Below are 26,315 nucleotides of genomic sequence, written 5' to 3'. Positions count from 1 at the left end.
AAGCCCTGGTTGGGATGATTTAGTTGGTGTTGGTCCTGCTTTGAGCAGGGGATTGGACTAGATGACCTCCTGAGGTCTCTTCCAACCATAATATTCTATGATTCTATGGTCCACTCCAAATAATTGAGGAGGAGGTGTCAATACCAAGGCCTTGGCTACACTGGCGCTGTACAGCGCTGCAACTTGCTGCACTCAGGAGTGTGAAAACGACCCCCCCAAGTGCAGTGAGTACAGCACTGTAAAGTGCCAGTGTAATCAGAGCCTGCAGCGCTGCACGCTCGCTCGCAGCGCTGCAAGCTACTCCCCTCGGAGAGGTGGAGTACATACAGTGCTGCGAGAGCTCTCTCTACAGTCGCGCTTCACAGCGCTGTTGCGGCACTGCTGCCGCGGCAGCACTGTGAAGTTCCGAGGGTAGCCAAGGCCCAAGAGAGGCAAAGTTGCTTTTGTAGTGAGCCAGCCACTCCCAGTCCCTATTCAAAGCCCAAATTAATGGTGTTAAATTCCACCACCTCCCTAGGTAACCCATTCCAGTGCTTCACCACCCTCCTAGTGAAATACCACATCCAACCTGATTGAATTGGCCCTGTCAACACTGGTTCTCCACTTGTAAGGTAACTCCCTTCTCTTCATGTGTCAGTATAATAATGCCTGCATCTGTAATTTTCACTCCTTGGCAGCAGCTAAAGGACTTTATTACAGGGCCTATGAATAATTATTTTAAATGATTTCTAATGCTTGTGCCTGTGCTTACTGTTTCTCAAAGCCAGGTTCCTGTGGGGAATTCGGCAGATGGTCCAGTGCTTAGCTCTCTTTTTCTTTGTGGGTTCCATATAAGTGGCACTATATCAGATTATGCAAAAGTCTCCCAGGAGAAATGCTGGACGGACTTGGGCTATTTGAATGAAAAATGGACAAAGCGCTAGCAAAAGTACAAAGGTGGCAGGAGGAGGGACTAGCTGACCTAGCAGATCTTTTCCATTTCAATTTTTTGGGATAGTTTAGTTCCAGAATGTGACCAACATTTACATTGTGTTCCAAATACATTAAATAATATGGCCAGGGCCACTAGTTATATTGTAATTCCAGAGGTTTTGTTGTGATGTAACAAAGGGAGCAAAAAAGTAGCTAAGAATTCCTGAGCTCAGAGCTGGGCAGATATAATCAGTCCGCATTTGCCTGCAGCACAAGCAAAGTCTTGTGGACTTGAGACTTTGACTTCCATGGAAATTTACAGACTTATATACTAGCCTCTAACTCCTGCAGCAGTGGGAGGACTCAGCTCACCAGCACATCTCCTAACCCTGCTAGCCATACACATAGAAAGGAAGCCAAATCAGGGCCTGCTTTGCTCCCTTCTGGCTGGTTGGGGCAGGGCACTGCGCTTCCTTGGGGCTCCACTGCAGACTCGTTATCAACAATGCTTGTACCAATCTTAAATTGCTTTACAAAGCCATGATCAGGTCTGTGCAAAAAGGAGCATGTTGGGAATGGCTGAACAATGATGAGGGGAGGTCGCTGTGCTTGGAGGGGCTTGGATGGTGGCCTGCTTGAAGCAGGGTCTGGCCTGTGTTCTCAGACTCTGCAAAGGGCTGGCTTGAGGGCTAAAAATAACTGTCCCTTACAAGACTCCTGAGCTGGCTCATGTCTGCTTATGCTGGTGACACTGTTCTCCTAATAAACATGGAAGACATTCCGCAGGGGCTAGATTGCCTCCTGTATCACACTGAAATGTACCATGATGTCAAGATGTTGGCAACTGTGTCATGCCCTAAAATGGCAGATTCTATTCTTATCTCAGAAAGATTTACAAGTTAACAGTTCCTTCCCCAGCTGAAATGATGGTGTAAATTAGCAACAGGCCTGGTTGTGCTCGCACTCCCCTAACTGTAAATCAGGAGTGACCCCTTTGAAGTCAAAGGAATGACACCTACTGTCAGTGCAGAATCTGGCGAGGACTCTATCCATGCTCTCTTCCATGTGCTCACAAAACTGAGAGCTGTGTATTCACTTCAAGGAGAGAAGAGCTACCCAAATATTTGTGACAGCTGATCATAGAAATAATAGAAATGTAGGGCTGAAAGGGACCTCGTTAGGTCATATAGTCCAGTCCTCTGCACTACGGTAAGACTATTATCAAGACCAGTCGGTTTTTCAGTCTTTTTGATACCAGGGACCAGCTTGCTGCCTTCCTAAACTGTGTCAGGGAGATCTCAAGGACTGGCGCTGGTCCCTGGGCCGGGTGTTGAGAAACACTCATCTTTAGATAGCGACATCTTGTGGTCAGAAAGATTGACAGCAAGGTTTTAGTTTTCTTTTCCTTTCCCCGTCCCCTAATTCTGCTCTCAGAGTGGTGAGTGCACGGACCTCCAACTCATTCTGTGAAGAGGGACACATTAAGTCTGTGGGCTAGAGACTGAATCAATGGGAGTTTGGCACAGAGATTGAGGGTAGGCTGTGGCCTTAAGTCTTAACTAATTTAACATGTCTCAGTTTCTTTGTGAAACAGGACATTTCCCTACAGGGCCTGGGGGTAAAGCCAAAGATTTTATAGATGGGGCTAGAAAAGGCCACCTCAGCCCAGAGACACTGAATGGGAGGATGGTCTTCGTGTACACACACACCCTCTCAGATTCTGGTGCTGAGGGCTACATCAGCTAACACATCGAACCAAGAGGCTATAACTCTCAGTGTAACACTCTGGGTTCCCCAGAGGTCTCCTCATAGTCACAGCATCTCAGTAAGATGGAACCTGGATATCTCCATTATGCCAGGCATGAAATGCCAGGGATTGGCAACAGAGATCTATGGAGTTGACTCTGTCTTGGGAAGGACAGAAGCATCAGGAAAAGGAGCTAGTTTTAATTCATACAGAAATTATGTAAAAATTTAGTGCACACAAGGGAAAAATCCCTGATACACATGTCACCAAACCCAACCAAATATAAGATTCAAGTCCATTGGGAAACTGGATGAGAATGGAGAGACAATGTTAGAAGGCAAGGGAAGAGATATAAATGCAAAGGCCATTTAGTAACCAGGACAGGAAGGCCCCAGTGGACAACATAAGCCCTTTACCCCTAGGGTATGTCTCCACAGCAATTAAACACCCATGGCTGGCCCATGTCAGCTCATGGGCTCAGGCTGTGGAGATGGGAAATTGGAGTGTAGACATTCAGGCTTGGGTTGCAGCCCAGGCTCCAGGCACCTAAAGAGGCAGTTAAGTGCTTTTGTGGATCTAGCCCAAGTCTCCAGCCCATTAGACTCTTCCCTGTTCTTCCCTCCCACACAAAAATGCTGGAGAGGAAGATGTGCTTGCAGCATGCTTTGTCAGACCAAGCAGGGAGGCGACAGCCACAGCCAGGTGCACTGAAACCAATCCCAAGACATTTACAGCTAGGGAATGATTAGCAATGCAGTTTACATTAGATTCACCGATGAGTTCATATAATAGAGGAAATCCTTCTCTTCAGCCCCTTCTGGACACTCTTCTGAAGGGCATCCTACAAAGATGCTCCATCATGGGTGGCGTGTGGACCCCCCACTTTGGGGAGGCTAGCCCCTGGCCCCGGCCCTTCTGCCCCAGGCCTCACCCCCACCCACCAGAGCCGTCGCACTGGTTGGCCTGAGCACTTATTTCCCCCAGCCCTTAGTTTAAAAACTGCTCTACAAACTTTTTAATTTTAAGTGCCAGCAATCTGGTTCCATTTTGGTTTAGATGGAGCCCATCCTTCCTGTATAGGCTCCCTCTTTCCCCAGTTCCTAATAAATCTAAACCCCTCTTCCCTACACCATCGTCTCATCGATGTATTGAGACTCTGCAGTTCTACCTATCTAACTGGCCCTGCGCGTTGAACTGGAAGCATTTCCGAGAATGCTACCATGGAGGTCCTTGACTTCAATCTCTTACCTAGCAGCCTAAATTTGGCCTCCAGGACCTCTCTCCTATTCCTCGCTTTGTGATTGGTACCTACATGTACTATGGCCACTGGCTCCTCCCCAGCACTACACATAAGTCTATCTAGATGTCTCGAGAGCTCCACAACCTTCGCACCAGGCAGGCAAGTCACCACGAGGTTCTCCTGGTCATCACAAACACAGCTATCTATGTTCCTAATGATCAAATCACCCATGTCTCTTCCAAATAACTGGAGTTCCCTCCCCCAGAGAGGATAGTTCAGTGTGAGAGGATACCACAACATCTTCTAGAAGGAAAGTCCCAATTATGGGATCATTTCCCTGTGTTCCAGTTGGATGTTCTTCTTCACTGAGACTTTCATCCTCCTCAACAGCACAGAGGCTGTCAGACCGGGGGTGAGACCGTTTTACTATGTCCTGGAAAGCACCCCAGTAGCACCCCAAAGGCCAATCAGAATTTGGAACCCACAGCACTAGGTGCTGTACAAACAGAGTGAGAAACAGTCCCTGCCCTAAAGAGCTTAGACGGTAAGGGGAGAAATTAACAATAACAGGTAGACATTGGGGAGTGAGAACAGAGGAGCCAGGTAATGGTGACAGGAAGGTGGGAGTTGGAAGTGAGTATGTGAGTAATTGTGACAGGAAAGTTGGGTGGTGGGGAGCTAGGATGCAGGTTACAGTGACAGGAAGGCGGGAGGGAGGATGCAGGTAACAGTGACAGGAAGGTGGGAGGTAGGAGGGAGGATGCAGGTAATAGTGACAGGAAGATAGTGGTTGGAGGAAGAATGCAGTTAATGGGACAAGGAGGTGGGGGTGGGAGGGAGGATGGAGACAATGGTGAGGAAGATGTGAGGGAGGATGCAGGTATCGGTGACAGGAAGGTGGGAGGTAGGAGGGACGATGCGTATAATGGTGACAGGAAGGTGTGGCGTTAGATGGAGGATACAGGTAATGTGACGGAGGTGGGGCGGTCGGAGGGAGAATGAAGGTAATGGTGACAGGAAGGTGGGAGTTAGGAGGAAGGACGTGAGTAACAGTGACAGGAAGGTGGGAGGGAGGATACAGGTACTGGTGACAGGAAGGTGGGAAGGAGGATACAGGTACCGGTGACAGGAAGGTGGGAGGAGGATGCAGGAAATTGTAACAGGAATGGATGTAGGGTGACCAGAAGAATTGTTTCATGGGCTTAGTATCAGGAGAATTTGTATTGAGGGCTATTTTTAAGGCAGAAATATAAGATTGTATTAGTGATGAGATACTCATAAGGCCTTGACAGCATCACTTATCCAGGAGGAAAGAATAATTCTAGTATGAAGAGGGCTGCATAGAGTGGGTGCTACTTTCTAATGTGATAATTATGTCACATTTTAGTGAGGTGCCTCAAAAACCAATCTCCGGGTCAGCTTGAATCTTTTTATATCATGATACTGCCCGAAGACACCCACAATGCCAACTCTTACCTGGACACTAAGTACATGTTAGTAGGGATGCATTGTGCAGTATCAGCCATTGCTGGCTGCACTTCTCCAGCATTGCTTTAATCTTATTCTGTTATTAAACTCTCAACAAAGGAGCATTTCATTGACTAAATCCAGGGTTTTCTGGGTGCACCAGACTCCCCATTCATAATGCCTGATCCTAGCTGCCTACATGCTAAGGAGACGCTGCTCAGTTCTTTGGGATCCCTGGGGACCTAGCTGCCCAACACCCCTAATGGGGCAATAAGATAGTCATAAGAACACAAGAACAGCAATACTGGGTCAGGCCAAAGGTCCATTTAGTCCAGTATCCTGTCTTCTGACAGTGGCCAATCCCAGGTGCCCCAGAGGGAATGAACAGAACAGGTAATCATCAAGTGATCCATCCCCTGTCTCCCATTCTCAGCTTCTGGCAAACAGAGGCTTGGGATACCATCCCTGCCCATCCTGGTTAATAGCCATTGATCCTCCATGAATTTATCTAGTTCTTTTTTGAATCCTGTTATAATCTTGGCCTTCACAACATCCTCTGGCAAGGCATTCCACGTGTTCACTGTATGTTGTGTAACAAAATACACCTCTACCCCGATATAACGCTGTCCTCGGGAGCCAAAAAATCTTACCTCGTTATAGGTGAAACCGCGTTATATCGAACTTGCTTTGATCCACTGGAGCGTGCAGCCCCGCCCCCCCGGAGCGTTGCTTTACCATGTTATATCCAAATTCGTGTTATATCGGGTCGCGTTATATTGGGGTAGAGGTGTACTTCTTTTTGTTTGTTTTAAACCTGCTGCCTATTAATTTCATTTGGTGATCCCTAGTTCTTGTGTTATGAGGAGTAAATAACATTTCCTTATTTACTTTCGCCAGTCAGTGCTGGAGCATTTTTAGTTTTAAATGCATAATGGCTGATGTACAAGTCTGTTTGTTTAAAAAAACTAAGATAATACCATCCTTGGGTAGGCTCAAATCACCAACCTATTTGTTATTAGCTGAATGACCCTAGTAATTGCACCATCGAGACAGCTATCACATAAATAATAGTAATCAAGTGCCTTTTGATGTGATGCACTATAACAGCAGCAGCAGCAGCACCAAAAATGCACTCAGCAACATTTTTGACCATCTCCAAGTTGTAGGTTTGGAATAACTCGTGAACCCTCAGCAGGGCTTTCAATGAGAACCAGATGTTGCTGAAGGTCACAAAGCCTTCTTTGATGAAGCTTTTCCACCATAACAAAAATTACACTCTCAACCCTAACACCTTTCTTCTCCACAAAAACTTGACCCCCCCCCCAAAAAATCTCCCCCAGAACACTATCCAACCAACCAGCCAAAGAAAATCATAACCCTAGCACAAGCAGAGATTTCATTCCGTGAAGAGAGAAGAGCCAAACATTATCAAGTTCATGAAGGACTTCACTATTTCTAATTGATTTTATGTGGAAGGTGCTCAGATGCAACAGTGCTGGGTGGGAGTTCAGAACCCTGAAGCTATATAGATGTCATGGGTTTGTGCTCCCCCTTCTTTCTGCCCTAAGCCACCTCATGCAGACTGTTCTCTTCATCAAGCAAATGTTTCCCTGTATAAAACTGTGCTGGGTGGTGATACGTAAGGCCTTTTGCAATGGTTTTAGTTAGTGTTGTGACACTCAGCATTGCAGCACCTAAATTTTAGGCACCTAGAAAATCACAGGAACGCACTGCAATTCACAAAGCCTGAGTTAGGAACCTGGGTACCCTATGCAATGTGTGAGGAGAGACAGGGTGCTTTATCCAGGGCCGGCTCCAGGCACCAACCCTCCAAGCATGTGCTTGGGGCGGCACCTGGAGGGGGGCGGCGCTCACCCGGGGAGAGCGGGGCCGCGGCCGGGCTCGCCGTCCTTCTCTGGCGCTCCGGCCGGTCAGGGAGAGTGGAGCCCCAGCCTGGCTCGCCGCCCTCCTCCCCGCGCTCCAGCTGCCGGGGAGAGCGGAGCTGCAGCGGGCTCGCCCCCCTCCCCCGGCGCTCCGGCCGGTTGGGGAGAGCGGGGCCCCGGATGGGCTCTCCGCCCTCCTCCCGGCGCTCCGGCCAGTCGGGGAGAGCGGGGCCCTGGCCGGGCTCGCTACCCTCCCCCCGGCGGCCAGAGCGCCGGGGAGAGCAGAGCCGCAGCGGGCTCGCCGCCCTCCCCCAGCGCTCCAGCCGGCCAGGGAGAGCGAAGCCCCGGCCGGGCTTGCCGCCCTCCTCCCGGCACTCCAGCTGCCGGGGAGAGCGGAGCTGCAGCGGGCTCGCCACCCTCCCCCGGCGCTCCGGCCAGTCGGGGAGAGTGGGGCACTGGCGGGCTCTCCGCCCTCCTCCCGGTGCTCCGGACGGTCGGGAAGGGCGGGGTCCCGGCCAGCTCTCCGTCCTCCTCCCGGCGCTCCGGCCAGTCAGGGAGATGGGGCCCCGGCGGGGCTTGCCGCCCTCCCCCGGTGTTCCGGCTGGTCGGGAAGAGCGGGGCCCCGGACGGGCTCTCCGCCCTCCTCCCGGCACTCCGGACGGTCGGGGAGAGCGGGGCTCCAGACGGTCGGGGAGAGCGGGGCCCCGGACAGGCTCTCCGCCCTCCTCCCGGCGCTCCGGACGGTCGGGGAGAGCGGGGCCCCGGATGGGCTCACCGCCCTCCTCCCGGCGCTCCGGCAGGTCGGGGAGAGTGGGGCCCCGGCTGTGCTCGCCGCCCTCCACCCTGCTTTCCGGCTGCCGAGTAGAGCGGAGCCGTGGCGGGGTCGCCGCACTCCCCTGGTGCTCCGTCTGGCCGGGGAGAGCGGGGCCGCGGCCGGGCTCGGCGCCCTCCCCATGGCGCTCTGGCTGGCCGGGGAGAGCGGGGCCCCGGCCGGCCTCACCGCCCTCCCCCTGGCGCTCTGGCCACTGGGGAGAGCGGAGCTGCAGCGGGCTCGCTGCCCTCCCCCGTCGCTCCGGCTGGTCAGGGAGAGCGGGGCCCCAGGCTCACAGGAGCATGTGCTAACCACGGAGCTATGAGATAGCAATCTCTTCTGTTGAAGCAGTTCCACTGGGGAGCAACGGACTGGCCTGTTGGTCCCCCACCTCCTACTTGGGGGCCCTAACCACCGGGCTACAGAGTTATTTCCCCCTTCACTGGCCCAGTGATGCTTCCATCATTTATCCACAGTGGAGTCACATCAACAGGGGGGTTGAGGGAGCTCCCATGTCAGAGTGCCCCACAGCTCAGTGGTTTGAGCACTCACCTCAGAGATGTGGGTGACCCCTGTTCGAATCCTTTCTCCCCTTCTGGCAAGGGGGTAACTGAACATGGTCTCCCACATCCCCAGTGAGTGCTCTAACCGCTGGGCTAAAAGTTAGAGTGCGGCTGGTGCCACCTCCTCCTTGTCTAGCTAGATTCTGAAGGGGACATGATCAAGTTGGCAGTCTCTGAGAACAAGGGTCATGGTGGATTCTTCATCAGTGCAACTTTTAAATCAATATTGGCTGTTGTTCTAAACAATCTGCTCTAGTTCCCAGTCTCTTCTGAATCATGCTCCACTTTAATAATTTTTTTTAACGTGGAGCCCCCCCACCCACGCCCGCTTACTGTAGCCACAAGGATATTGCCACCAAGCATTGCTAATGTATTTGTTCAAGAGATACCAGGCCAATTACTCAAAATACAAGTCAAATTGTATTATAAAAATACCCCTTACTTGTATTAGTGCTGGACTCCAAGTAACGGGAGAATTTACCACTTCTCTTGATAGTCTGTTTGATGGTTAATTACATTCACTGTTAAAAATGTGCATCTTATTTCCAGTGTACACTTTGATGACTTCAACTTCCTGTCAGTGGATTATGCCTTAGTGTCTATTAGATTAAAGTGTCAGATATCATCTTCCTATGTAGGTACTTATAAACCATGGTCAACTCAACCCTTAAACTTCTCATTTATCACCTAAATGGATTATGTTTCTTTAGCTTCTTATTGTAAGACATGTTTTCCATACTTTGAAATTACATTAGATTTAGCTTTCATCTCTAGCTGTGAAATTTTTAGGGCTGCTACTGAACTTGTTGTGATGTGTGGTGTGTTTAGCTGTTTAACTGTAAGGCTATTTTCTATGAACTTCACTTTAAGTATAAAGTAGACACACTAGCCGGTCTGTAGGGACACTACCCACTGAGTCTGTTTAAGATGGCTGCTATAACAGAGTGAGTCACACACACTGTGCTCTCTCACAGAGACTTTATACAAGTTTTTTCTTGGTTTGTTGTTTCCCCTGAATCTAAAATAAGACTAATCCTCTTGGAATGTACAGGTTTGCTTTTTGTCTAAGGAAAAACATAGCAAAAAGAAGGTAATGATGAAGTTCACATCTATTTAGACACTGGTGACAATATTTGACAGCCAGATCTCAGTCCTGAATGGTACCAGTGTTCCTGTTTGTGGGAGGCTGTAAATGTCTCACTATGCCTGATAATTGCAAATAACAGGGACGTTTTGTTCCCAGGGAATGTTAATCTTGGAGTGTTCTGTATGTGTTGCTGTTGTGAATCTGTAAAAATTCCTAGTGAGGAAATAGTTCTAATTTCAGGAGTATATTTATTTAATTAGTTGAATACAAAAGATACTGATTACAGTTTGCGGAATATATTTTAAAACAAATTAATTTATATTAACTTTGGATAAAGTTTCAGTGACCATCTGGAGTTGATGAACTGACAGATATGTGACTTAACTTTTAAATGATCTTGAAATCTGCTTGGAAAAATGTAGGCTCTTTTATTTTTCAGAATGTGATTGTTTTAGAAGAAATTCATTCTAATTTTTAACTTGGAAAATATAAATATTGTAGTTTCACTAACTTTAGCTAAAAATCTCAGTCAAGGTATTTTATGCTAAATGTCATCTTTAGAAAATTCACACTAGTCCTATGTGTTTTGCTGTGCTGAGCTGGTTGTGCTATTGAATGGAGGATCTCATAAAGCATGATGGATTATCAGGATCAAAGTGAAACATTAATGAGAGGGGAATGGAAAATTAATTTCTCCTCAGTTTGTGATTTGCTGCCATACATGGAGGACAAGAGTCACTTTGCATCAACACACTATTTCTGGACTCAGGCTGTGCGTCAGCTGGTAAGTGCTGATGCAAAGGTAACTGATCTTGAGAAACATTGGTCCATAATGGCCATAAAGGAACATCACTGGGAGAAGGTTTAAAATAGATGCTGCTAATGTGCTGCACCCAAAGCTGCTGCACCATTTGCACTACAGAGGCTTTTAAACAGTATCAACAAGAGAGAGTGGTGTGTATTTACGGATGCACCAAAGCATCATTCCCACTAATACCACCAGAATTTCACAAAATGCCCCTGGGATGCAGAAAGACATTTTCATTCAGAGCCTTCCAGTCTACAAAGCCAAATCCAACGATTCAGTTCTCCATACACTGCCTAAACAGTGTGCTAGTACCTCAGCAAACCTACCTGCTGCAAGAGCTGATTTCTCTCTCATGCATGAAAGAAAGAAAGAAAGAAAGAAAGAAAGAAAGAAAGAAAGAAAGAAAGAAAGAAAGGTTTGTCAAGCTGTTGAAGTCTGACTTTAGAGCTGTACCTACTCATATTTGGTAGCATTCACACATGTGAGTAGTCCCTTTGAAGTCAATAGGGATACTGGTGTGAGTAAATGCTATTCAGTATAAGAAGAGATTACTGAATCATGTCCCTAATGGGCAAAGTTGAAGGGCAAAATGTGTAACTGAGAGAGCCCAGTAACCTAGAGGAATCTTTGGGAACATCTGCCCATGGGGTCCTCTACATCTGGGCAAGTGGATTCATCTGGGTCTTAGGCTATACTGTCTCTCTGACCCTTTATTTTGTGCCCATCACCTGCCTTCAGATGACTGGTGTGTTTGGAAACAAATGTGGTTTCTGAATGTGTACTTTCTCTTGGCATTCAAGGGGTTAAAGTAGAGTATATAGCACCCAATACCTAATTTTCATTTTGTAGCTCCAAGCAACAAACAATCCAAGGGGCCTAGCCAGGGGAGAACCATGGGCAGAAACTAATAAAATGAGATGCATCCTGCCAATGAAACATTGGAACAACTTACCAAGGGCTCTGGTGGATTTCCCATTACTGGCAATTTTTCAATCAAGATTAGATATTTTTCTAAAAGATCTGCTCTACTTCAAAAAGGAATTATTTTGGGAAGGTTCTATGGCCTATAGGGAGTCAAACTAGACAATCACAATGGTTCCTTCTGGCCTTGGAACTGAATCTATGAAACATCCTTCATGAATTGGGAGGCTATGAGTCCTTCACTATGCAACTTTGGTGTGGCCTCAGATGGAATATTAAATTCAGTACTAGGCAGGGCCTTCCAGAAAGATCGTGACAAATGAGGGAATTCTGAAGAGAGCAAAGCCAGAGGGACTGATTTAGCAGGAAAGAGAGAAATCTGTCCAGCTTGGCAAAGCGATGACTAAGTGGCATGGGCATTAAATTCTTTGGTGATACAATGAGTATAATGATGTGAAGTTAAATAAGGAAACATTTAAGCTGAATACCAGGAGATGCTGCCTGGTAGCATGAAGTATAAGGCTGTGGATGAGTCTCCCAGGGAAGTGATAGGGGCCCCATTGCTTGCCACTGTAAAAACTAGACTGCAGCAAACATTAAAAAATATACTATAGGGACCAATCTACTCTGCCACTTGGGAAGTGGCCTGGTAGTATAACAGGTATTTTCCCTCTATTCAATATGGTCAAGTGTATGTTAAAGGCTTGGATAAGTTACAGTGTAGGTATACCATCCATTAACAGCATCCACAGTCAGACATCAAAGCTGAACTAAGCTTTCTTCATCCTGGGATCTCTTTCCTTATGTCCCAGATGGAATGTCAGGGAAGGAACGTGTCACCTACTCCCTCTTTTTCTAGAAGCCAGTTGCCAGCAGCTGCTGTTGCTAATATTATACTCCTAGCCTCCTTTACTCTCCTTGTCACTTCACTGTCCCTCTCCTTCTTCCTTCTCCTCCTTGTCTGCACTCCTTCTCCTAACCATAGGCTTCTCACTCACCTGTTCTGTAACTTGAGCCCATCAGCTGTTCTGCTGTGTGATGAGAAGGGCATTTTGGAACTTCATCCTCTTCTGCTAGGACTCGCTGCCCAGATAGCTTTCTCTGGTGTTTACTATAGAGATAGGAGAAGTTTGATTAACCAGGAAACTCTGATGCATGATCAAGAGCTGCCTACCCTAAAATCCCTGGTAGCTGGGTTTTTTACCTGTCTCTCTACTGTTCAGAAAGTTGCCACTTGGCCCCTCCTGGCGTTTCACTCTCTCCCACTCTCTAGCTTCCAGAGGGAAACCTTTCAGATGTCATAACTGGAAACAGAAGACATCACTCACCTGGAAATCCCTCATCTGCCTGGCTGTGGGGCTGAGGCAGAGCGCTCACGGCCCGTTCCTGGGAGAGTGCAGGGCCAGGGACAGAATTAGAAGAGAAGGCAGCCATGTCAGTCCCCTGCATGCCCAGCCCATTTGACACAAGCAAGGGTTCAACAGCTAAACTCTCCATGGGATTACATTTAGCCTCAGAACCCTTAGCTTTCATGCACTATAAGCCAGAACAATAGCTGGCCCAAATTGCCCTTCAGTCAGGACAATTAGTTGAAGTCTCTTGTCAGTTATGAGCATCAATTTGTTGTTCTCTGAAATCAGTTAATGTTTCCAGCTCTGCTGTCGCCCCAACAGCATGGGACTCTACTCATAATGGTATATCAGACCCCTCGAGGACATTTCTTAACTAGACAATACAGTATTCTGGCAGCAGACGGAATAGGTTAGTGCTGCATGGAATACACAAAGCTCTCTTTTTATATGACTTAATCTGACCCAGGACATCTCAGCAGCATAAACAGAGCCTTTTAGTATGGAAAATGTATTCTTACCACCTCCAGGGTCCAGTGCCCAGCAGTGTCTTAGCAGAAGTGTAGGGGTTGAGACGTTTTGCCGGCAGGATTACCATGCCAGCATTTCTGTTTGACTTATGCCAAGATTCCTGGTAGCTCTAATTTTACAGGGAGAGCAGCAGAAATGCTGCTGCAATCTGAGGCTGTGCATTCCTCTTCACACTCTCCATAAGGGACCTGCAGGGCAAAGAAATCTCTCCAGGCATGCCCTACTAATATTGACAGCATGGCAGACAGCAGCATTTGCAAGCTGAAAATCCCACAGGGACTGTTTTTAGAAAATAATTAATGTACCAGCTAATCCAGAAGCAGTACAAAATCTGGCCAGCATCTCAGAGTTTCACTGGAAATCTCGAAAGGTTCTGCTCTGTTTTCGGTCATGTTTTACTATATGCCGATAAAGGGCGTGACGTTGTCCCAGCCTCTGCTCTTACTGGATGATGGTTTTATTCTTGTATTTGGAAAGCAACATGTCCTGATCCCATTGCTCATGATGAGGGATAGTTCCACTGATTTCACTGGCATAAAATACTGCTCCGTGTCAGGAAGGATAACAAAAGCAGGCCCAAATGAGTCGAAATTCAGACTTTTTGAAGCTTGGTTTCACTGGGAAGTTCATGTTGCTGGGTCAGTGTCAAAGCACCGAAACAAAACAATTGTTTTAAACAGAATTAAATATAATATGTTTAAAATCCAAGATCTTTATAGAGGTGGAACTAGGTGATTTGGATCCAGGGTCAGATTATATGTGTTTAAAAGTGATTCCTGATAAACATTACCTCGAATCGGGACAGCCTGGCCTGGGTGAGGCTGCCAATTGGTGACCTAGACCCTCTGTACACAGTCTGATGTGCCACTGATTTTCTCTTAGAGAAAAGCCTGAACCAGAATGCCCAATATGGATCCCTCAGAACTTTGGGAAAATACAGACCCCGTCCCAGGAACTCTCTGTAATGGGGCTGAACTAAAACTGGTTCTGCTGAAGCTGTGCTAAAGCCATTGAGAATCCTAGTGCTGATGAGGTTCTGGTGTCTGGACCCCTTTTTACCCTTGCCTCCTGTAGCCTTTCTGTTCAGTAGGAGTAACTAAAGTGGTAGCAACACAAGTATGGCTGCCAGAGAATTGTCTTCACTGGGGCTCCCACTGGCTTAATGACAGTTCATTTGAAGACAATGTTAGGGTCTGTGGGACTTTTTGTAAGCTCCCCAGTGTAGCCAGAGCCTTACAGAGCTTCTCCTTCCTTTGCCCCAAATAGGAGATGACCCAAGGGAAGCAGAAGCTGCTACACCCCCCCAATCAGTTTAGGAAGGGGGCTCTGCCAAAAGGCAAACTGAGGTTTATAACTGGCTCAGCAGGGAAAGTTCATGATCTCAGATCACAGAGGCTGATTCCAGGGTTCCCTTACTCATGCTGGGTAACATCTTTCTCCACAAGTAGCCCCAGTGAGTGCAGTACTTTAGAAAGAGTAAAGTTATCAGAAGCTAGTCCACAATGGGAAAACCTTCCACGAGATTGTCAATGTGGTAGTAGAAACTTCTGTTACCTTAAAAGATGCTGATACCAACGGAAGCAGGGAATGCTAGTGAAGTGGTTAAAATCTGGAGGAAACACATAGGGAAACTATTCATGTTATATCTGGGATCAGATGGGGGAGACTACTTCCTTCCCCCAAAGAGGCTCTCCAGTCAAAAGACATTTGCAGGCAATATGGAGATAAAGACCACTAGAAACTCAGTCAAAGGGAAATCAGCAGGGAATCCCTAGGCTGCTGATGTGATGGGACCACCCAGCAGCTGTTCCATAGACAGAACACCCATCCCAGGCTCAGAGGGAGCCCACGTTCTCTGATACTGTAACATTCCTGTGTCACAAAAGCAATTTCCCCTCAATCTTCTTTTTCCACTGCAGCATGATGGTAGGTGGATGCCATATAAACTACTAAAATAAAGTACCTTTTCCACTTACCCAGGTGTGCTAGGAAGCTGCGGTAGGAAGTTAGTGACTATTAAACTGTCTGGCTATTAAGTGTCCTATAGTTAACTCAGATACTTAGGTCTGTATTAGACTTTCTGACCATTACAATGGCTGGAGATGCTTGGATAAAGTAGATTGCTCAGTAAACCCTCCTTTAACAAACAGTAATGTTGCCCTTTCGACCCGAGTGACTAGTCAAAGTTGGGGGTTCTGTGGGATATTCCAGTTGGAAGTGGAAACTGATGGTGTCTGATGTTTTCTTTGATGCCATTGTGTTTATTTACAAGGAATCTGCAAAGTCCTGTGTCCCTGAACACAGAAGGAATCAAATAGCAAGAAACAGCTTCTTTTGCCCATAGCACCAAGAGTTGGCTTTTCAGCCGGCACCCCGACCCAAAAATCTCTTCCAAGTTTCTTCCAGGGTCAGCCACCATGCTTTCAGCTTGTGCTTTCAGCTGTCTCTCTCTCTCTCCAGTCTTTCTTGTCTGTTCTCAGTTTCTTTGTGTTCTGCCTTCTCTCTCTCTCTCTCTCTCACACACACACATACACCCTCCTCCCCACCCAAACAATACTCCTGGTTGGGTTCACACATTCCTTTTGCAGGTGGGTCTTATGCTTACAGTTATGTTCACTGAAGGGTGAATTCATACACCTATCAATCTCACCCTTCATAACATTTCACTCAGCTCATAACAGTAGCTTCTCATTCAGATATGTCAGGGCTATCTGAGATGGGTGCTGTATTTACACTCCCTGAGTTAAAGACAATCTAACACTGCTCTCAACTCTATCTTCTCAACTACACAGTTGAGCTGTTTATTTTCTCTTAAACAATTTGCCATGCTATAGAAGCAACAGTTCTAATTTCTTCCATCGCTTTCACCAAGTCTTCCATCAAGTTTACCCCAAATCTTGCTCTGTATGCTGCTTTGCAGCATTTAGCCTCTGCCTCTGTCAGAGGATGTGAGACAGCATCTGTGTGACATTGTCCCCAGGTTCTGCTTTTTCACCAGCTGAACAGCTTTATCATACAAGCTTATTGTTCTTCCCCAGAACCCTTCCCATGACGCTGCTTGAAACAGAACTCTTGTCTGTAGCAGATGGGCCTAAAAATTCAGAGCTTTAACATTTGTCCAGGTCAGCCATTATTTACTGACAGAGCTACTAGTGCATAATAATTTGGCTACATATTTACTCAAGACCACCACAGGGAGGAATTCCCTGTCCACTTGTTAGGATGGCAGGAGCACTTCTAAGGCTTCAAGAGATGTCCCCCCATCCCAGGATCCGCATCTCTAGCTACCAAGATCCTATAGGATATGTTGTCCAAGACAAGATTTGAGTCATTAATACCTCAAGGGCTCTTGTGCTGGGCTCTGAAGTCTGCTCCCACAGCAACAGCATGAGAAATAATTGTTGCTACAAAGTGTTCTTTAATATGCCGAACCTGTTGTATTTCTCCTGCCATTTTCATGGGCTGATTATTAATGGCCATCAACTTTACTCCTGTGGAAGTAGTTCTCTTCCCCTTCAGCACTCAGGGTTCTCCAGGAATCAAGTAAATTTGGGAAGCTGAATCCAATAATAGTGTAGTTCGCCAGTAATTAACCACCCTGGTGACAAGCACATCCACTGGTTCAGATGCCAGTTGTGGTGTTTGTCAGAGCTAGGATAAGGTGGGAGTTTTAAGCTGGAATGCAGTGCTGACTGCTGATTGCTATGTGATAACTAGGGGAGAAAAAACACTGCTGCTTTGGTTGATTTTTGTATTGAATTTAGTTTGCTGTTGTGCAGATATTGGAGAATCATGACCACTCCATCAACTTCATTCCTGTATGACAGGTTTCAGAGTAACAGCCGTGTTAGTCTGTATCCGCAAAAAGAAGAACAGGAGTACTTGTGGCACCTTAGAGACTAGCAAATTTATTAGAGCATAAGCTTTCGTGGACTACAGCCCACTTCTTCGGATGCATATAGAATGGAACATATATTGAGGAGATATATATACACACATACAGAGAGCATAAACAGGTGGGAGTTGTCTTACCAACTCTGAGAGGCCAATTAATTAAGAGAAAAAAAAAACTTTTGAAGTGATAATAAAGCTAGCCCAGTACAGACAGTTTGATAATAAGTGTGAGAATACTTACAAGGGGAGATAGAGTCAATGTTTGTAATGGCTCAGCCATTCCCAGTCCTTATTCAAACCGGAGTTGATTGTGTCTAGTTTGCATATCAATTCTAGCTCAGCAGTCTCTCTTTGGAGTCTGTTTTTGAAGTTTTTCTGTTGTAATATAGCCACCCGCAGGTCTGTCACTGAATGACCAGACAGGTTAAAGTGTTCTCCCACTGGTTTTTGAGTATTTTGATTCCTGATGTCAGATTTGTGTCCATTAATTCTTTTGCATAGAGACTGTCCGGTTTGGCCAATGTACATGGCAGAGGGGCATTGCTGGCACATGATGGCATATATCACATTGGTAGATGTGCAGGTGAACGAGCCCCTGATGGTATGGCTGATGTGATTAGGTCCTATGATGATGTCACTTGAATAGATATGTGGACAGAGTTGGCATCGGGGTTTGTTACAAGGATAGGTTCCTGGGTTAGTGGTTTTGTTCAGTGATGTGTGGTTGCTGGTGAGTATTTGCTTTAGGTTGGGGGGTTGTCTGTAAGCGAGGACAGGTCTGTCTCCCAAGATCTGTGAGAGTAAAGGATCATCTTTCAGGATAGGTTGTAGATCTCTGATGATGCGTTGGAGAGGTTTTAGTTGGGGGCTGAAGGTGACAGCTAGTGGTGTTCTGTTATTTTCTTTGTTGGGCCTGTCTTGTAGGAGGTGACTTCTGGGTACTCATCTGGCTCTGTCAATCTGTTTTTTCACTTCAGCAGGTGGGTATTGTAGTTTTAAGAATGCTTGATAGAGATCTTGTAGGTGCTTGTCTCTATCCGAGGGATTGGAGCAAATGCGGTTATATCTAAATAACTAAAACCTCTCCAGCGCATCATCAGAGATCTACAACCTATCCTGAAAGATGATCCTTTACTCTCACAGATCTTGGGAGACAGACCTGTCCTCGCTTACAGACAACCCCCCAACCTAAAGCAAATACTCACCAGCAACCACACATCACTGAACAAAACCACTAACCCAGGAACCTATCCTTGTAACAAACCCCGATGCCAACTCTGTCCACATATCTATTCAAGTGACATCATCATAGGACCTAATCACATCAGCCATACCATCAGGGGCTCGTTCACCTGCACATCTACCAATGTGATATATGCCATCATGTGCCAGCAATGCCCCTCTGCCATGTACATTGGCCAAACCGGACAGTCTCTACGCAAAAGAATTAATGGACACAAATCTGACATCAGGAATCAAAATACTCAAAAACCAGTGGGAGAACACTTTAACCTGTCTGGTCATTCAGTGACAGACCTGCGGGTGCTATATTACAACAGAAAAACTTCAAAAACAGACTCCAAAGAGAGACTGCTGAGCTAGAATTGATATGCAAACTAGACACAATCAACTCCGGTTTGAATAAGGACTGGGAATGGCTGAGCCATTACAAACATTGACTCTATCTCCCCTTGTAAGTATTCTCACACTTATTATCAAACTGTCTGTACTGGGCTAGCTTGATTATCACTTCAAAAGTTTTTTTTTTCTCTTAATTAATTGGCCTCTCAGAGTTGGTAAGACAACTCCCACCTGTTTATGCTCTCTGTATGTGTGTATATATATCTCCTCAATATATGTTCCATTCTATATGCATCCGAAGAAGTGGGCTGTAGTCCACGAAAGCTTATGCTCTAATAAATTTGTTAGTCTCTAAGGTGCCACAAGTACTCCTGTTCTTCATTCCTGTATAAACCTGAACTCTTGTGCAACCATGTGGCAGGAGGTCAAGTTGAACAGGAGGAAAAGAGAATAGAGACAGCACTACAGACAATGGCTATCATCATTGATAGTGTCTGTGGGGAGTTTACTTTGTACCTTTGAAAAAAATTTCTTATTTGTTTTTTCCCTGTCTTTGATAGTGATAAAAGTTGTTCTGTGCACAGTTGAATGTTTATATAGATCACTTGGTTATTTATTATTTGGGTTTTTTTGCACAGGTGGAAGTTATGGTGCACTTATGCTTTACTGAACACTTAGTTATGTATTTATTTTCCCCTTGTTTGTTTGCTATTAAAGCTGTAGTTTGGCACTGATGGAAGTATTTCACACCTGTGCTTTACTGCAGTGAAAGGGTGAGAGATTGGCAGGATCATAATAAAGTGGTGCAGCTTCACATTCAGGGAAATTACACATACAGCTGCATCCAAGACCCTGTAAGTTACCAGACACCTACACAACCATGTGTGTGGTGCATGCATCCATCTCTGTTCACTACTTACATGCCTGAGCACCTGTGCCATCTATCCACCAAAACAGTGCACATGGCTTGGTCATCCACTCATGAACCCATGATGTGTGGTGCATGCACCTTCCCCAGCATTACAGTGTCAACCACGAACCAATTCAAGCATATATTGATGTAATATGTAAATGGAAAAACTTGAATTTATTAACAGTCAAAACAGTTCCGGATCCGATTACATCATCAAATGTCATTAACTTTACCCTGGATTGCAAACATGTGGGCACACAGTGCATCCCTTATTTCCCTTGCACTCTAGGAAGCAGCCTCAGAAAGGACAGGTGCACTTTTTGGTTCTATGTACTTGGCCAGCAAACCAGCATTGTCTTGCACCCACCCCATATGAAAATGTTCACTTTAGCCTCACAGATGTTGTGGAGGGCACAGCAGGCCACAATCATATGGACAGAGTTGGCGACATTGGCATCCAAACTGTTCTGTAAGCACGCTCCACAGTCACCCTGCACCTGCTGAACATGTAACTGAAATGAACCTGCCAGGTCCTTTGTTGCTGGGGTAGGCTTTCATGAGCCATGGTAGCAACAGGTAGCCAGGATTCCCCCCAAATAACAGCAGGCACCAATACCCCATTTATGATATTATCTAGTTTGTTTTTGAACCCAGTTATACTTTGGGCCTTCATAACATCCCCTGGCAATGAGTTCCATAGGTTTACTGTGTGTTGTGTGAAGAAGTACTTCCCTATGTTTGTTTCAAACCTGCTGCCTATTCATTTCATTGAATGATTCCGGGTTCTTGTGTTATGTGTTACCTTTGTCTGCCAATTTGAAGAGCCCTCTATTATCAAATTGTGTTCCCCATGTGGGTACTTACAGTCTGTGATCAAATAACCCCTTAACCTTCTCTTTGTTAAGCTAAATAGATTGAGCTCCTTGAATTTATTACTATAAGGTAGGTTTTCCAATCCTTTGATCATTGTTGTGGCTCTTCTCTGAATCCTCTCCAATTTATCAACATTCTTCTTGAATCATGGACACCAGAACTGGACACAGCATTACAGCAGCAGGTGCATCAGTGTCAAACACAGAGGTAAAATAACCTCTTTGCTCCTACTCAGGATTCCCCTGTTTATGCATCCAAGGCTCACATTAGCCCTTTTGGCAACATCATCACATTGGGAGCTCCTGTTCAGCTGATTATCTATCATGACCCCAAGTCTTTTTCAGAGGCACGGCTTCCCACGAGAGTCCCCCATTGTGTAAATACAGCCTGCTTTCTTTGTTCCTAGACGTATGTGTGATGTACAGGGAATTGTTATGTATTAATCTCTGAAGACTGATATATAATAATGGAATGAATATTGTAAGTGATCTGGTGAGTGAGTGTATTCCTATGGTGGGTTATTAGAATTTCCTGTATAAATGGCTAGCTGCAGGAAGAGAAAACAGGAAAGCAACACAATATATCTAGGTAAGGACCCCAGTATACACTTGAAGGACAATGGGGCAACCTGTAGCTTTAAGAAATCCTGACTTCTGTTTCCAACAGGTTGAAAACCTTGTTTTGCCAGAGCTGAGAGCCTGGAGGTCAAAAGAACCACTAACCAGTGGTAAAGCCCTTCTCAGGGGCCAAAGGGTTTATTTGTCAGAAGCTAGCTAGGGGACAGGCTGACACTCTGAGGACAGTGTCTTAGCCATAGAGCCATCCCCAGCCCAGGGAATGCTAAGCCTTAGGGAAGGGCAGGCATGCATACAGCTGATGTTATTGCTTGTAACTTCTGCTTTCTCTGAAATGTTTTTGTGCTAAATAAATAATAGTTTGCTCTCGGAGGCTGTTTGATCACTGGATCCCACTGCCTTTGCCCCAGAGTGAACAGACCTGTAGGTGCAGGAGACAAATCAGACCTGCTGAGATACACAGGGATTGAAGCCCAGGGCCTGGTCTGTGAGGGCAAGAGTCACATGGTCCCACCCTGAGAGACAGGTGACCACTTGGAGCCTGAGAGCTAGAGGGGGCATGCTTAGAGAGACCAGGAGGGGTCAGAGGAGCAGTTTGCCTGGATTACGCATGTTAACAGGAGACCCACTCTCATTGGCGTAGGTAGTGTCTACACTGAAGCACTGCAGCGGAGCAGCTGCAGTGGTGCCTCTGTAGTGTTTTAAGTGTAGACAAGCCCTCAGACACCCCTCTGATGCACAATTCCCTTCCGTGCTTCCCCCTTGCTCCTGGGGCAGGTAATTTGTTGCTGGCCTACCCCAGGAAGTCATCCCAGGAAGCTGTCTCCTCTGAGACAAGGGATTCACTTTCATTCCAAAGGCTAGTTTTGGACATTTCATTTCAGGTGTTTAGTTAGGAATGAGAAATGGGGAGCTGAATTGGAGAAATAAATTCTGCTAGTCAATTCTGCTGTCTGGAGTGAGGAATATTTGTTGTCTGCAATGTTTGTTAAGAGATTTCTTCCTCAAGTAGGCTCCACAGTCTACACCACCCAGCAAGGTCTATTCAAAGGGAATATTTGGAAGCCCCATAAATGGTGTGTGCGTGGGTGAAGAGAGACTCCTTACTTAAAAAGAACTTGTAATGTTTAAAACAAATGTATAAATCCCTGAGTTCATATATTTGGCCCAGCTCATATTCCCACTGCAGTTGGCAAAGCCATATGCTGCACTCACTCACTCCCCTGAGAGGCCCAAACTCCCCCTCAAGTATTAAGATGTCAGCGAAAAACTAGCTTCTTTCTGCTGAAACCTAACCCCAGGGAGCAGGGATACCGCTGCACATAAAAATAGCTTTCTGGTTCCTTTGAGACATGCTTATGAAGGAATTGCTGAGCCCAGGATAGAACACAGATTTTCATACCAAATCAGACCATGGTGGGTCACTCTGATCTGGAATGCTCCCTGTGGGGGAGATCCCTGCACATCCCCCCGTGTTGGGGACAGAGGGGCAGCTTTCCCTCGTGTCTCAATGTGCACCCCAGTCAAAATGCTGGTGGTTCTGGTGCACTCAGGGTGTGTGTCCTGCCAACAGAGGAGATGTCTGAGGAAAGTGGGGCGTCAGTGGGGTATTGACAAATATTATTTCCCTTGAAAACACTCCTGCTGTTGTTACTGTTAATATTACCACTAATACTGCAGTAGTGCTCAACGGCCCCCGCTCAGGATCAAGCCCCATTGCCAGTGTTCGGCCCTAGACAAACACAGTCAAAGAGACAGACCCTACCTCAAAGAGCTTAGGAGCTACTCTCTGCTGTTTAATTAGTCTGAGGGAGACATTGCTCCACTGGGCTTCAGACAAGGACAGAATACACTTCCCTTTTCAAGGGGCATGTAGACTGGGCAGAGAGAACAGGCTGAGTCTCTCTAGACACAGCAGCTGTGAATGGCTCCAAGTGAGGTGTAAACATTGTGAGGTGGAGTACACGATGCACAGATCTGGGAGCCCATAGCCACATGACTCCGTGAGAGAAACAGGGCAGCTTTCTCTTATTTTTGCCAACTGCAGAAAGTAGCTAAGCTGATGAGGAATTCCTGTCTTTACCAGGATAATAACACAACAGATGCACAGCAAATACCAACATACCAGTTAGTTTTTCCCACAGCAAATATTTCTGAAGAATTCAGACTAGATGTTCCTATGGTCACCTCTCATTCTGCCAGAATCCCACCCTCTCCTGCCTTTAGTTTGGGAGCCAGAGCTGTTTTATCATTTCTGGTTGTAGCTGGAAATTCAGTGTTTAATAAATAAATATATGGAGATATACCTATCTCATAGAACTGGAAGGGACCTTGAAAGGTCATTAAGTCTAGCCCCCTGCCTTCACTAGCAGGACCAAGTACTGATTTTTGCCCCAGATCACTAAGTGGCCCCCTCAAGGATGGGGCTCACAATCCTGGGTTTAGCAGGCCAAGGCGCAAACTACTGAGTTATCCCTCCCCGCACATATGTGTGCAGGTGTGTACGTGAGGGGACCCATCATCTCTGTTGTCATGGTCAGACACCCTGGCTGTCAGCTAACTGTGCACATTAGACATGACTTTCTGCTCCAATAAGACAGGCTCCTCTCACCTGAGCTGAAAGAGTGTCTCCATGCACTGGCAGTATTATGAAAGGAAAAAATGGCTTTGTGCTCGTTATTTCTTCCTCGTGGTATATGCAGCATGAAAGATTTTTAAAAAGCTATCTGCTCACAATTCAGGTCTGGCCTGCACTGGACGGCTCTGGCAGCTGGAGAGCCAGTGACATTCTGACACCACAAATGTGCAGAGAGTGCAAGCTGAGACATGAGGGGGCAGGGATTGCTGTCAGACTCTTTAACACCTTGGGGACTGACTGGTTTTGTTAACACCTACTGAACTGCCTACTGAAGGGCCCAGTAGAGGCAAGGATGAAATGACGGCCCAGAAATATTCAGTACCTCGTCTGCTCTGCTGTTGGGGAGGTCCCAAGAGCATCCTCAGAGAACCACCTGGTAGCCCAGAGTGACTCGAGTAGATTGTAATGGTTTCACCTCTCCCTCCCCATTGCCTTTCACTCCTTTCTGAGCTGCACAGAAGCAAAACAGGACATGGTTATACCCACCTGGGCCTCCAGCCACTAAGGTTATGTCTGCACTCCAGCTGGCAGCCTGGGTAGACAGGGACTTAGCTAGTGTGCTAAAAATAGCAGTTGCAGCTTGGGCTGGAGCTTGGTTCTTAAGTCCACCCAGGAGTGGCGTCAGGGTATTTGCTGCCCTAGGCGGCAGCGCTCCTCCTCTGAAGCTGCGTTCTTGGCGGCGGGGGTCCTTCAGCTCCGGAAATTCAGGGCACTTCGGCGGCACCTCCACTTCCTGGAGCGAGTGAAGGACCCGCCACCGAATTTCCGCAGAAGACTCGGAGCGGAAGAAGCCCCTCTTGGTGGCCCTGGTTCTCGGCGGTATTTCCGCGGCTGCTTTTCTTCCCACCCAGAGGAATCGCTGCCGAAATTCCGCCGAGGGCGGCAAAATGCTGCCCCCCACATCCTGCCGCCCTAGGTGACTGCCTAGGGTCACCTAGTGGAAGCGCTGGCCCTGAGTCCACCTCTATGCACCAGCCCCAGCCACAACATCCACATTGGTACTCTTAGTGCTCTAGCTCAAACCCCACTAGCATGTGTCTGTCCACTGGGCTGGGAGGCTCGATCCCCGCTGCGGCACAGCTGTACCCTACTGGGCAGGACAGTTACAAACGACTCAACACTCCATTGGGCAGGTGGGACAATCCACTGTGTAGAGAGCAGGCGGCACAAACACACTGAGCCCAGATCTTCCCCGCCAAGCTCCTCTGCTGGCATCTGGGGTTCAGAGGAGATCAAACCAGCTGCCAGGAGCCAGGCACCCCAGTACCAGTCTGAACCAGGGGCCTTCTCATAGAGTCATAGAGTGAAGGCAAGAAGGGACCACTAGAGCATCCAATCTGACCTCCTGTATATCACAGCTCACCACCACCAGCAGCCCCCCCACACTAAACTCAACAATGGAAAAGAGACCAAAGTATCGCAGCCCACGGGAGACTAGACTAGTCTGTGCCAAAGGCAGTGAATAGGAGGGACCGAGGTGCACCAGTGTCCCAGGCCCCAGCTAGGGCATGGAAATGATTAAGTGAGATGAACTAAGATAAGCCTGGCAAGTGTCCCGCATCCACATGCTGCAAAGGAAGGTGGATGCCCTCCAAGGTTACTGCCACTCCAACCTGGGGGAAATTCCCATCCAACCCCAGATGTGGCAATCAGTTAGATCCTGAGCATGTGCATAGAACCAGCCAAGCACCTGAGAGAGAATGCACGGTGCCACCTCAAAGCAATATCCCTCCCCAATGTCCCATCTCCAGCCATGGTCATCCCTGATGCTTCAGTGGAAGATAAAAAATACCCTCTCCGAATACACTGGGGGAGAGTCCCTTTCTGACACCGGCTGGTGGCCAGCTGACACCCTGGAACATGAGCTTTAGGAACATAATACATACAACTCCCCCATCATCACAAACAGCCCCGTCAAACAATTGCATTCAAAATTTGTCCAACTCTCTTTTAAAAGTACTTAAGTTGTTTGCCTCACAACTGTTAATGGGAGGTTGTTCCAGAACCTCACCCCTCTGATGGTTAGAAAGCTTCTAATTTCCAGCCTGAATTTGTTCATGGCCAGTTTAAATTTGTTCTTGTGCCAACATTGGACATTAGCTGAAATAACTCTTCACCCTCCCTGGTGGTGTTTACCCTCCTAAAGTATTTCTAGAGAGCAATCCCATCTGCCCTCAGCCTTCTTTTGGCCAGGCTAAACAAGCCAAGCTCTTCCAGGCTCCTCTCATAAGACAGGCCCTCCATTTCCTTGACCATGCTAGGAGCTCTTCTCTGCACCTCCTTCAGTTTGAATTAATCTTCTGCACATGCTCAGACTGCCTCTCTGGTAATGCTCCCCCACTTACTGGTGTTAAAGATACTCCTCCTGATTACTCGTGAGATGATGGATGGATTCTTCTTGTATGTGTGATGAGTGGCTGGAAGGAGAGCAGGCCTGGGGCTGTGATATGGAACAGTTCCTTCACAGATTTTGGCATCCGTGCTGAGTTTTCAGTTTCACGATCAAGCGGCGGGGCGGGATG

General features: G+C 46.9%; 1 long non-coding RNA gene across 1 annotated transcript; it reads right to left on the bottom strand.

Moving 5' to 3' along the window:
• Nucleotides 1-690: 690 nt before the first annotated feature.
• LOC117887696 lies at nucleotides 691-26,315 on the bottom strand. Its single transcript, XR_004648186.1, has 4 exons — nucleotides 26,139-26,315; nucleotides 13,310-13,507; nucleotides 12,438-12,550; nucleotides 691-892 (listed from the first exon to the last, which is right to left on the bottom strand). It is a non-coding gene; the product is annotated as an uncharacterized LOC117887696 (long non-coding RNA).

This window comes from Trachemys scripta, chromosome 14 (genome assembly GCF_013100865.1).
Source record: "Trachemys scripta elegans isolate TJP31775 chromosome 14, CAS_Tse_1.0, whole genome shotgun sequence".
Taxonomy (NCBI): domain Eukaryota; kingdom Metazoa; phylum Chordata; order Testudines; family Emydidae; genus Trachemys; species Trachemys scripta.
This window is presented reverse-complemented; position numbering and strand designations above follow the sequence as displayed.